We start from the raw sequence: 12,397 nt of genomic DNA on the forward strand, positions 1-12,397 counted from the left end.
GTTATTCGATTTTGAATGGGAAACTAAAGTACTGCGCTGCTTAAGGTTCGCACAGAAACAACGGGGTGTGAAAAGGAAAGTAACAGGCAGACCACAACGCATCAGTTCAGTAAGGAGTTTAATCGCTCGAAAATACGAGCAGCCTGGGGGCTTGGAGTAGTCCGTACGAGGCTGCGTCCTTCGTCGTCTTCGCCACGACCACCGCAACGTTGACGCACAGTACCACGAACAGCACCGCTACGACGGCCCAGACCATGCTCATCCTCCTTCCCATCCTAGATCGGTTCGTTGACCACGCCGTTGACTATCTTGTTGACCATCCGGTTGACAACCCCCTTGACCCCTTTGACCCCGGCGACCACCCCGTTGGCGCCGTTGACGCCATTGACCCCGTTGACTCCCCAGATCATCCAGTTGACCATCCTGCTGACTATGGACTTGGAGTCGACACTCGTACCTGCGTTCAACGAGCAAGAATTCTGAAGAACACTCAGCGGTGGTTCAGTGGCTGCACGGAGGTTGGTTTCTGGGTTGAATTTCGCGAGGTTGACCCCCGGTCACGGCCGCTGCATTTCTATGCAAGCTAAATGCTGGAACACTAGTTTAGCGAGAGTTTCTGTCACGTTAAAGAATCTCACGAGATCCAGATTAAGGGAACACTCAGTACAGCTCAGTCGGCATTATCTTTTGAGTAAAATCGGATTCTTTCGGCACCGAAATTCGTATTTATTTTGTTGAGAAATAGGGATTAGAAACATTGTGTTTTTTCTCAGCTTTTAATAACAGTAGCTCTCATTTAAAAAAATCTAAATAAAAGGTGAGGGTTTTTCACTTGTCTTAAGCAATCTTTGTAAATTGGGCGTTGAGTGAGTGGCAAGCGAAGATGTCATAGAAGTCCAAGAACTCTGAAGACGAGATCACGGTGCATGCCTTTTATTTTCTTTGTAGGGTCCTCTCGTAAGGTTTTCAACCTGCCGGAGTTTCAATGTCCTATGCAGTGAAGTTTAGTTAAACTATGGCGCTTCTTCTCAAGCATTTATGAGGGACGTTCTCGCTTTCCATACATTGCAGTGCGAGAGATGCTTAGGTTTACAGTAACAATTAGGGCAAATCGAACTACTCCTGGATTGATGAATTACCTCTTGTTAATGACATACTGTCGTCATAAAAAACGAAGCTCTTTCCAGCCAGAAAGGAATAGGAAGTGAAATACAACTGCCGCCATCGCCAGCCGTTTCCGTACCAAAATGAAAAATACACATTGGAAAGTAAGCGAAGAGAAACAACGAAGCGTGACGTCACCGCCAGCGTTACTTATTTCAGCCGGAGTGCCGTGAAAGAGTTTCTCAATTCTGCCTTCAAATTTCTCGGCACAGACTGCATTTTTTTTTTGCGACCGATCAAGGGTCATCGCAGAAAAAGGAGGTATTGAGATATTAAATATCAACATTAACTTAAACGAGATGGAGTTCCCCCGGTAGGCCTTAAAAAAAATTGGCACGGTCGACGGACAATAATGGAAAAGCAAGGTATTGTTTTTTTTGTCTGCACTAAGCGAACCCGATGACATAGCAAAATGAAGAAGCTTTTATCCACTAAATGCTCCAGCCGTATCCGGTAATTAAGCTCAGTTGATTTGGATTGAATGCCACCGAAACTCACAGAAAAGACGCATTAAGATCGCAAGTTTTCTAAAAGGAAACACCGGTCCGCCTGCTGTTAAGTGAAACCTTTACTGGCACAGCACTCTCTGCCCTGCGAAATGCGGGAAAGCTAGTACTTTAGCTTGCCTCAGTTTCGACTCTTGCATTCGAGGTAGATTAGTTTATAGTGAAGTTTAGCACTTCTACGAACCCTAATTAAACGAGTGTGCACTGTTTTTTACGAACATTGTTTTGAGTTTTCGGCCTAATTCGGTTTTAAACCGCGGAAAAAAGTTCGGAGATTTTGTTTTCGATGCACGTTTTCTACGCAGCAAGTCGAATAAATATTCTGAGAGGGTCTGTATTTGTTTACATCAAGGTGGAACACAGTTCTATTTTTGAACTCTCATAAGGATATTTGCAGCGTCATTTTTATCCACCAAGGAAGTGATGCCAATAAATAATGATTGCGTCTCTGATCTACGCTTTCAGACAGTTATCACTACACGTTTTATGCCGTATAATTCAGGCTTTGGGGACGTATATGGAGTCTGTTGCAGGTATTTCAGAAGACGAGATAAGCTAAATCTTCTGCGAAGCATTGACATCCCCTCGGGAACTTACAGGAACCCTGTGAACCCAAGTTAATATGAGAGCAAGTTTTAAGTTAAACTTGAGAGCAAGTTTGAAGTAAATGTTGAGAGCAAGTGTTAAGTAAACGTTGAGAGCAAGTTTTAAGTAAAAGTTGAGAGCAGGTGTTTAGTAAAAGTTGAGAGCAAGTTTTGAGTAAAAGTTGGGAGCAGGTTTTAAGTAAAAGTTCAAAGGAAGTTTTGACGCGAAGGCGTTGGGGAAGCTCGTGAGGCGGAAAAGCCGTTGTCGTTGTCGCCCGCGTAGCCGCAGTCTAAGCGATGCCGCGTCGTTCGTGGAGAAAAATACGAGGCGCGCCAGAGACAGAGGTCTTCCGCAGGTGCTCCTTGAGTAAGATCGCAAGTTTCTCTTGTGTCATAAATGTCACTTTCTTACTACTGCTTTATTATTAGTGGTCATGTATAGAAAGGCGCACTTCCACAATCGTCATCAACATCATCCTTTGCCAATCTGATCTCGCTGCAGGACAGAACCCTTCTCAATCACCTGCAAATATTCCCACGTTTTGCCAGCCACCGCCACGTTTTTTCAGCATATTTGTTGAGCTTTTTACTTCACCTGAATCTCAGCTGTCCCATATAAAGTTGTACTTCGGTTCTTATGCACTCTGAAGCCCTATTTAGCAACCGGGTATTGTTCATGACCACTATGTCTTCCATTACTCCATTACCAAGAATTGTGGACAAGCACTTATAGTTCTCTGGCTGCCACAATGCGGCGCACAACTTTAAACATCAAAAACAAAAGTGTGCGTTGACATCTTCCGCGTCGTAAGAAAGAGAATGATATGTTGCTATCAGTAGCTAGGATTGGCGGTACTGGCTGGATGCTGTCCCGAAACCATCGTAATGTTTCTTTCTGGGCTAAAATATCATCAACTCGCGTTCACTTCCCGACCACCACCGCTTCCCTGTTTTTCTCAGCCCTCAGGTTTATGTCTAGCCTCTTTGTTAACCTCCAAGTCGCTTTGCATCTAATGCCCTAAAATATCAACCACCGTATTTTTAAACCTGCCAGCCAAATGAACACAAGACTTCTTAGTTCCGGCGCGTTTGTCCTCTAGTCATTCTGGTACAGTTAAAGCGAAAAATCCATTTATTCATTTATTGCTGAAGATTTCTACGCGCTTTCACAAAATTTTGAACATCCAGTGAGAAAAACCACTGAGTGTGATTGAGATGTGCACAGCATGGGTACGCACAATAAGCGCGAAAATAATAAGCTCTAAAAGGGTGGCCAGCTGCCGTTCTCACCTCAGGCTTCTCTGTCTCCTCTGGGCTTGCTCGCGGATGCTGCGGAAGCGATGTGACTCCGGAAGGAGGTTACCAGCGGCTTATAAAGCTGTGGGGCGCGCCAAACGAAGGAAAGAGGATTACCGTTATCGTCGTGATACTAATTGCCCTCCGATAGAAGAAAATGCGCGAAGCGAAGCGCCGTCAGGCAAAGCCCCTGTCTGCATGCCGAAGCCCTTTATGAGAGGACCCGCGAATCGCAAGCCCTGGCTTCATGCACGGAGCTGACCTCAGCGGAAGTTCGTGGAAAGGTGTAATGGAAGAATCCTGCCAAAGTTTAGTTCTGTTATCGCAACCTTATCTAATCCGCACCGCAGTGCTTCGGGGGTCTTTGGAAATTTTATCTTTATTATGCTGCTGGCCGCTACGATTTGGTCCTCATTATTTTCTTGCCATTTGCAGCGTCATTGCCGTCTATCTTGTTATACTTTTTTTAACCGAAGCTAGGTACTCATGACCATTCGGCCCCAGAAGTTCCAGAACCACACGAGTCGTGAGTTAAAACTTTCAACAATATCACTTTATTCGGTTCCAAACGCCTACGAAATTGCTTTGCCGTAAGAACACTGTTGCTCGCCCTTGCTTTTCGGGATGCGAACCGAGGGCGCGATGGAAGTAGCTCTTTTTCTGCGGATGCCACGACAGCTATCGCTATCCATGTCGCTCCTTCATGCGTGGATAGAGCGAACAGTTCAGAAGTTCTTTTTTCTTGAATTCAAACAAAAAAGTTAGGCACTTCCGATCCGTTATGCATCTTCGTTTTCTTATTCGCCTCCTTTTGGAGCGAAACGCTCTAAGGACTAAAAGGACTCATATGCTGTGAACGTATCAGTATGCGTGCGCCAAAAACGGCATAGACTGGAAAAACCCACCCATATAAGAAGCACATATTTCTAGTTTAACGTCCCGGAGATGCACACTGGGCTATGAACGACTATCACTTTCCCTGTTATTTGTTCGTTTGGGGAAAGAGCGAAGGATTCAGGATTCCTTTTTTCTTTTTGATTTCAGAGCAGTAGAGTTAGTGATTCCGGATGCGTTATGTTTATTTCTTTTGTTGTTTGTCTCGTTTTTATTATCACGATTCATCTACCTAAACACGCCAGTGTGTGTAGTATATAAAGAGCACGGGCCGGCAAAATTCTCTGCAGGTGTGCTTGAGCAGACGAGGGAGACGGAAACGAGGGGCTCGTTACGACATACATATGACGAAGACAACAGTAAGTGAAACCAAGCAGCATTGGGGAGTGTTCGTACCTTTTTTTTTAGAAATTTTTGGAGTTGATTAAATTCAAATGCAGAATGATTATCTATTACTCAAAGATAATTGATTTCAATTAGAAGAAAAAACAACCACGTGCCACGGTGCCACCTACAGCATCCGAATTTCGCGCCCGGTGCTCTACCAAGTGAGCAATGTTTTTATCAATAATCATTCAGTGATAAAATACAGATACCATATTTTCCCATTAATCAACACCACATATGAAAAAAGAAAGGATAGAAACATTCCCCAATGCTGCTCAGCTTCGGTGACTGTCGGCTTCCTTAATACACAGATGTGCCTGTTACGTAACGTTTAGCTGAGCGTCCCGAAGATGCAGCCCGGGATATGCAGGACGTCGTACCGAGAGCTGTGGATGAATTTCGACCACCAGGGGTTCATAAACATGCACTGATATCGCAGAGAACACGGACGTCTTCTTCCATTTAGCCTCCAACGAAATGCGGCAGCCGCAGGTGCGATTTGAACCGGAGGCCTTGGATTGGGCGTCCGAACGGAGCCCAGAGCACTGACTGCGAAATTTGGAGGTAGTGGGGTCGGATCCCACCGTGGCACGCAGTTCTTTTTCCTTCTTCTTTGAAATCAATTATCTTTGAGTAATAAATAATAATAGTGCATTTGAAATCATCAACTCCAGAAATTTCTAAAAAAAGGCACACTCCCCAATACTGCCAGGTTTCGGTGGCTGTTGTCTTCCGTCATATCCACGTCGTAACAAGCCCCTCATTTCCCTTCCCTCGTCTGCTCAAGCACAGCTGCGGCGAATTTTGCCGGCCTGTGCTCTTTTTGATGTACTACACACACTGGCGTGTTTAGGTAGATGAATCTTGATAATAAAAACAACACAAACAAGAAATGGAATCCACCTAACGCATCCGAAATCACTAACTCTGCTGCTCTGAAATCAAAAAATAAGAAAGGAATCCTGAATTCTTCACTCTCTCCCCGGGCGAGGGAGTAATAGGGACAGCTATAGTCGTTCATAGCCCAGCGTGTATCTCCGCGGCGTTCAACTAGAAATATGTGCTTCTTATATGGGTGGGTTTTTAAAGTCCATGCCGTTTTTCGGGCACGCATACTGATATGTTCACGGCATATTAGTCCTGATAATAGTAAAAAATGGCTGTGGCTCAACTCGGCTGAGCCAGGTTATACGGAGCGAAAGGCAACCGAACCAGTGGCCGATGTCGACGCGGCGACGCTGGCAGCATCCGCTGCCTTTTTCCGCTTGAGATACTCTTGTTGCCTGCGCCGCTGCTTCTCCAGTTGTACTACCTCCCGTCCTTCATCGGTTTCATCAACTAGACGATCGCGCTTTCGCGACTTATGGCCAGCCAACGCGGCTTCGTGATGTTCTCTGCAGCAGGGATTGCTAGAAGCAGCCAGGCGCCTCCAATGCGCAGTCGAGCAACTCGTCCTGGTGAACGGTTCCGGCTCCATGTCTCTGACGTGTCTAGGCGGCGAGCGCTGCCCTTTATTCAGCAAGAGTGAATCACGTGGTCAGTCACGTGAGACAAGTGGCGAGAAGGAGCGGTCGGAGTGATGGTCGGCGAAGCGGCGGGATGAACGGCAACAACTGCGACAAGTCACGTGGTATGGCGTCACAGCCACATCTTCGGCAAGCCTCCAGTTTGAGGTCAAATCCAAGCGTCATTTCACCTTCAGATTTGCATGCGAGATGTAGAGCGTTTCGCTCCAAAAGGAGGCGAATAAGAAAACGAAGATGCATAATGGATGGGAAGTTGGTAACTTTTTTCTTTGAATTCAAGAAAAAAGAAGTCCTGTATTCTTCGCTCTATCCACGCATGAAGGAGTGACAAGGATAGCGATAGCTGTCGATAGCGATCGCGGCCTTGGTTCACATCCCGAAAAGCACGGGCGAGTAGCAGTGTTCTTACGCCAAAGCAATTTCCTAGGCGTTTGGAACCGAATAAAGTGATATTGTTGAAAGTTTGAACTCACGACTCGTGTGGTTCTTAAACTTCAGGGGCCGAATGGGCACGAGTACCTAGCTTCGGTTAAAAAAAAAGTGTAACAATATAGACGGGAATGAGGCTGCAAATGGCAAGAAAATAATTAGGACCAAATCCTAGCGGCCAGCAGCATAATAAAGATAAAATTTCTAACAACCCACAAAGCACTGCGGTGCGGATTAGATATCGTTGCGAAAATAGAACGAAGCTTTGGGAGGGTTCTTTCATTACATCTTTCCATCAACTTCCGCTGAGGTGAGCTCCGTGCATGAAGCCAGGGCTTGCGATTCGCGGGTCCTGTCGTAAAGGGCTCCGGCATCCAGACAGGGGCTTCAGCTGTCGGCGCTTCGCTTCGCGCATTGTCTTATATCAGAGGGCAATTAGTATCACGACGATAACGATAATCCTTTTTTCTCGTTTTGGCGCGCCGCACAGCTTCCTTATAAGCCGCTGGAACCACCCTTCTGAAGTCACATCGCTTCCGCAGCATCCGCGAGCAAGCCCAGAGGAGACAGAGAAGTCTGAGGTGAGAACGGCAGCTGCCCACTCTTTTCGAGCCTATTGTTTTCGCACTTATTGTGGGTAGGCATGTAGTGCACATCAGTACGAGACTCAGTGGTTTTTCTCACTGTACGTTCAAAATTTTGTGAAAGAGCGTAGAAATCTTCAGCAATGAGTGAATAAATGGATTTTTTTCGCTTTAACTGTACCAGAATGACAAGAGGACAAATGCGCCGGAACTAAGAAGTCTTGTGTCCCTTTGGCTGGCGGGTTTAAAAATACGGTGGTTGATATTTTAGGGCAATAGATGCAAAGCAACTTGGAGGTTAACAAAAAGGCTAGACATAAACCTGAGGTCAGAGAAAAACAGGAAATCGGAGGTGGTCAGAAAGAGAACGCGAGTTGATGATATTTTAGCCCAGAAAGAAACATTACGATCATTTCTGGGCAGCGTCCAGCCAGTACCGCCAATCCTAGCTACTGTTACCGGCAGATCATTCTCTTTCTTTCTTACGACACAGAAGATGTCAACGCACTCTTTTTTATGTTTAATGTTTTGCGCCGGATTGTAGCAGCCAGAGAACTATAAGCGTTTGTCCAGAATTCTTGGTAATGGAGTAACGGAAGTCATAGTGGTCACAGGCAAGGAAAGAGTGTCACGCACCGAACTAACAAGAACCGGTTGCTCATAGGGCATCAGAGTGCCTAAGAACCGAAGTACAAATTTATATGGGACACCTGAGGTTCAGTCCAAGTAAAAAGCTCAAGAAATATTCTGAAAAAGCGTGGCGGTGGCTGACAAAACGTGGGAATATTTGCAGATCATTGAAAAGGGTTCTGTCCAGCAGCGAGATCAGATTGGCAAAGGATAATGTTGATGACGATTGTGGAAGTGCGCCTTTCTATAAGTGACCATTAATAATAAAGCTGTAGTAAGTAAGCAACATTTATGACAGAAGAGAAATTTGCTTTCTTATTCAAGGAGCAGCTGCGGAAGACCTCTATCTCTGGCGCGCCTGGTATTTTTCTCCACGAACGACGCGGCATCGCTTAGAGTTCGGCGACGCCGGCGACAACGACGCCGGCTTTTCCGCCTCACAAGCTTCCTTAACGCTTTCGCGTCAAAACTTGCACTAAACTTTTACTTAACACTTCTTGTCAACTTTTAGTTGCAACTTGCTCTCAAATTTTGCTTATAACTTGCTCTCAACTTTTAGTTAAAGCTTGCTCACAACTTTTACTAAAAACTTGCTCCCAATTTTTACTTATAACTAGCTCTCAACATTTACTTCTAACCCTCTCTCAACTTTTACTTGAAACTTGATCGCAACTTTTACTTAAAACCTGCTCTCAACTTTTACTTAAAAATTGCCCTCATATTAACATGGGTTCACCGAGTTCCTGTAAGTTTCCGAGGGGATGTCATTGCTTCGCAGAAGATTGAGCTTAGCACTTCTACTGAAATATCTGCAACAGGCTCCATATACGTCACCAAAGACTGAATTATACGGCAGGACCCGTGGAGTGATAACTGTCTTAAAGCGTAGATCAGAGACTCAATACTTATTTATTGGGATCACTTCCTTAGTGCATCAAAATGACGCTGCAAATATCCCCATGAGAGTTCAGAAATACAAGTTCGTTTCACCTTGATGTAAACAAATACAGACCCTCTCAGAATATTTTATAGACTTGCTGCGAAGAAAACGTGTATCGAAAACAAAATCCCGAACTTTCATCCGCGGTTTAAAACCGAATGAGGCCGAAAACTGAAAACAACGATCGTAAAAAAACAGTGCACCCTCGTTTAATTAGGGTTCGTAGAAGTGTTAAACTTCACTACACACCGCCGCGGTGGCTCAGTGGCTATGGTGCTCGGCTGCTGGCCCGAATGACGCGGGTTCGATCCCGGCCGCGGCGGCTGAATTTCTTTGGAGGAGAAATTCGAGGCCCGTGTACTGTGCGATGTCAGTGCACGTTAAAGAACCCCAGGTGGTCGAAATTTCCGGTGCCCTCCACTACGGCGTCTCTCATAGCCTTAGTCACTTTGGGACGTTAAACCCCACAAACCAAACCAACCTAAACTTCACTACAAACTAATCTACCTTGAATGCAAGTGTCGAAAGTGAGGCAAGCTAAAGTGCTAGCTTTCCTGCATTTCGCGGGGCGAAGAGTGGTGTCCCAATAAAGGTTCCAGTTAACTGCAGGCCGACCGGTGTTTCCTTATAGAATGCTTGCGATCTTAATGCGTCTTTTCTGTGAGTTTCAGTGGCACTCGATCCAAATCACGTGATCTTAATTACCGGATACGGCTGGAGCGTTTAGTGGATAAAAGCTTCTTCATTTTTCTATGTGTATGTCAGCGGGTTCGCTGAGTGCAGACAAAAAAAAAACAGTACCTTGCGTCTCCATTTTTGTCCATCGAGCGTGCCAATATTTTTTCAAGGCAAACCGAGGACAACTCCACGTCGTTTAAGTTAATGTTGATATTTAATACCTCAATACCTTCTTTCTCTGATGACCCTTGTTCTGTCGCACAAAAAAAATGCAGTCAGTCCCGAGAAATTTGAAGGCAGATTTGAGAAACTCTTCCACAGCACTCCGGCTGAAATAAGTGACGTCGGCGATGACGTCGCGCTTCGCTGTTTCTCTACGCTTAGTTTCCAATGTCTATATTTCATTTTGGTACGGAAACGGCCGGTGATGGCAGCAGTTTTATTTCATTTCCCATTCCTTTCTAGCTGGAAAGAGCTTCGTTTTTTATGAAGACAGTATGTCATTAACAAGAGGTAATTCATCAATCCAGCAATAGTTCGATTTGCCCTAATTGTTACTATAAACCTAAGCATCGCTCGCGCTGCAATGTTAGGAAAGCGAGGATGTCCCTCATAAATGCTTGAGAACTTTGAAGCACCGGAGTTTAACTAAAACTTCACTGCATAGGACATTGAAACTCCGGAAGGTTGAAAACCTGAAGAGAGTAACCCTGCACAGAAAATAAAACGCATGCCCCGTGATCTCGTCTTCAAAGCCCTTAAGCGTCTATGACCTCTTCGCTTGCCCCTCACTCAACGGCCGATTTACAAAGATTGCTAAGACAAGCGAAAAAAAAAAACTCAGGTTTATTCACTTTTCTTAAAATGAAAGCTACTGTTACTAAAAGCTGAAAAAAAAACACACAATGTTTTTAATCCCTATTTCTCAACAATAAATACGAATTTCGGTGCCGAAAGAACGTAGGCAGGGCCACAGAAAGCCAAATAATCCAATTTTACTCAGAAGATAACGCCGACAAAGCTCTCCAGAATGTCCTCTTACTCTGGACCTCGTGAGGTTCCTTAACCCGAAAGAAACTCTCGCTAAACTAGTGTTCTCGCATTTCGCCTGCATAGAAATGCAGCTGCCGTGACCGGGGGTGAAGTTCTCGACCTTCTACCCAGAACCTGACTCCGTGCAGCCACTGAACCACCGCTGAGTGTTCTTTACAATTCTTGGTCGTTGAACGCAGGTACGAGCGCCGACTCCAAGTCCAGATAGCCAGCATGATGGTCAACGGGATGATCTGGGGAGTCAACGGGGTCAATGGCGTCAACGGCGTCAACGGGGTGGTCGCCGGGGTCAAAGGGGTCAACGGGGTTGTCAACCAGATGGTCAACAAGATCTTCAACGGCGTGGTCAACGAACCGATCTAGGATGGGAAGGAGGATGGGCATGGTCTGGGACGTCGCAGCGGTGGTGTTCGTGGTCGTGTGCGTCAACGTTCCGGTGGTCGTGACGAAGACGGCGAAGGACGCAGCCTCGTACGGACTGCCCCCAGCCCCCAGGCTGCTCGTATTTTCGAGCGATTAAACTCCTTACTGAACCGATGCGTCGTGGTCTGCCTGTTACTTTCCTTTTCACGCCGCGTTGTTTCTGTGCGAACCTGAAGCAGCGCAGTACTTTAGTTTACGATTCAAAATCGAATGACTTCATTTGCAGCTTTGCTAGTGCTCTACATTCCACAAGGATGTCGGTTTTACGTCACTAAAATTACGAGGTTGTCAACTGCATCGCTTCCTTCGCTCTAATGCTTTCGCGTGAAATGCTCACCGTCTTTGCCAATGGGTTTTTAGACCTTTATCTGTCAATTCTAGGGAACATAAGAATCTTCCGTTGGCTCTGAACCATGCGACCTAAGTCGAAGACTTGCCGATTGACGCAGGACGCAAGTATACGGTCCTGGCGCAAGGGAATAATCTCCTGTTCACTAACCTCGCCAAAATTGCACGTAGTCGACCTCACCTGCAGCCCGGAATGGCGCAGGATGAAGGAAGGCCGATGAAAGGTCTCGCCTATGCTCTCACCCTGAACCGCATTCCAATGACACATGTATTTAGCCTACAGTTACCCTTTCCACCAGCCGGTGCTAGTGCGCACTGTTTCGAGTGCATGGGGTTAATTCTTTAGAGGCAGAGTATCCGTTGAGGTAGCGTTCTTATAGTGCTCCGATTACTCCAACAGTTAGTGCTGCTAGCAGCTCACGTGAACTCAGCTGATAATCCAAAAGTGAACGGCGCCCCTGCCGCAGCCACCCCCTCCCCTCAAATTAATAAACATAATGTTGCTTTGAGGTCATTCATTGGAGTTCCTTCGGCAAAGGAGGACTCCTTGTCACTGCCAGAAATGCTTCAGTATGTTGCGGTGGCTTTCCATCGGTACGTTTATGGACTGCCCTTATAAAAATTTCTATAGACAGTCCATAGACTGTCTATAGACTTTAGTCTATGAAGTCTATAGACTGTCTATAGACAAATCCTTTAGACTGGTCTATAGACAGTCTATAGATTTATGGCCATACACTTTTAGTAGACTTTTGTCTATAGACAGTCTATAGACAAATGTCTACTGAAAGTCTATGGGTCTATAGAAAGTCTATAGACACAGGTCTATAGACAGTCTATAGACGATCTATAGACTTATGGTCATACATTTCCTATAGAGGTGTCTATAGACAGTCTATAGACACTTGTCTATAGACGGACTATAGACGACCTATAGACTTATGGCCATAGACTT

General features: G+C 45.6%; 1 long non-coding RNA gene across 1 annotated transcript; it reads left to right on the top strand.

The window, feature by feature from the left end:
* The first annotated feature begins 7,283 nt into the window (after nucleotides 1-7,283).
* Nucleotides 7,284-11,208, top strand: LOC149363652 (uncharacterized). Its single transcript, XR_016288579.1, has 2 exons — nucleotides 7,284-7,367; nucleotides 10,851-11,208. It is a non-coding gene; the product is annotated as an uncharacterized LOC149363652 (long non-coding RNA).
* The last annotated feature ends 1,189 nt before the right edge of the window (nucleotides 11,209-12,397 follow it).

The sequence above is a fragment of the Amblyomma mixtum genome, chromosome 2, assembly GCF_055824585.1.
Source record: "Amblyomma mixtum isolate Tamu chromosome 2, ASM5582458v1, whole genome shotgun sequence".
NCBI lineage: Eukaryota > Metazoa > Arthropoda > Arachnida > Ixodida > Ixodidae > Amblyomma > Amblyomma mixtum.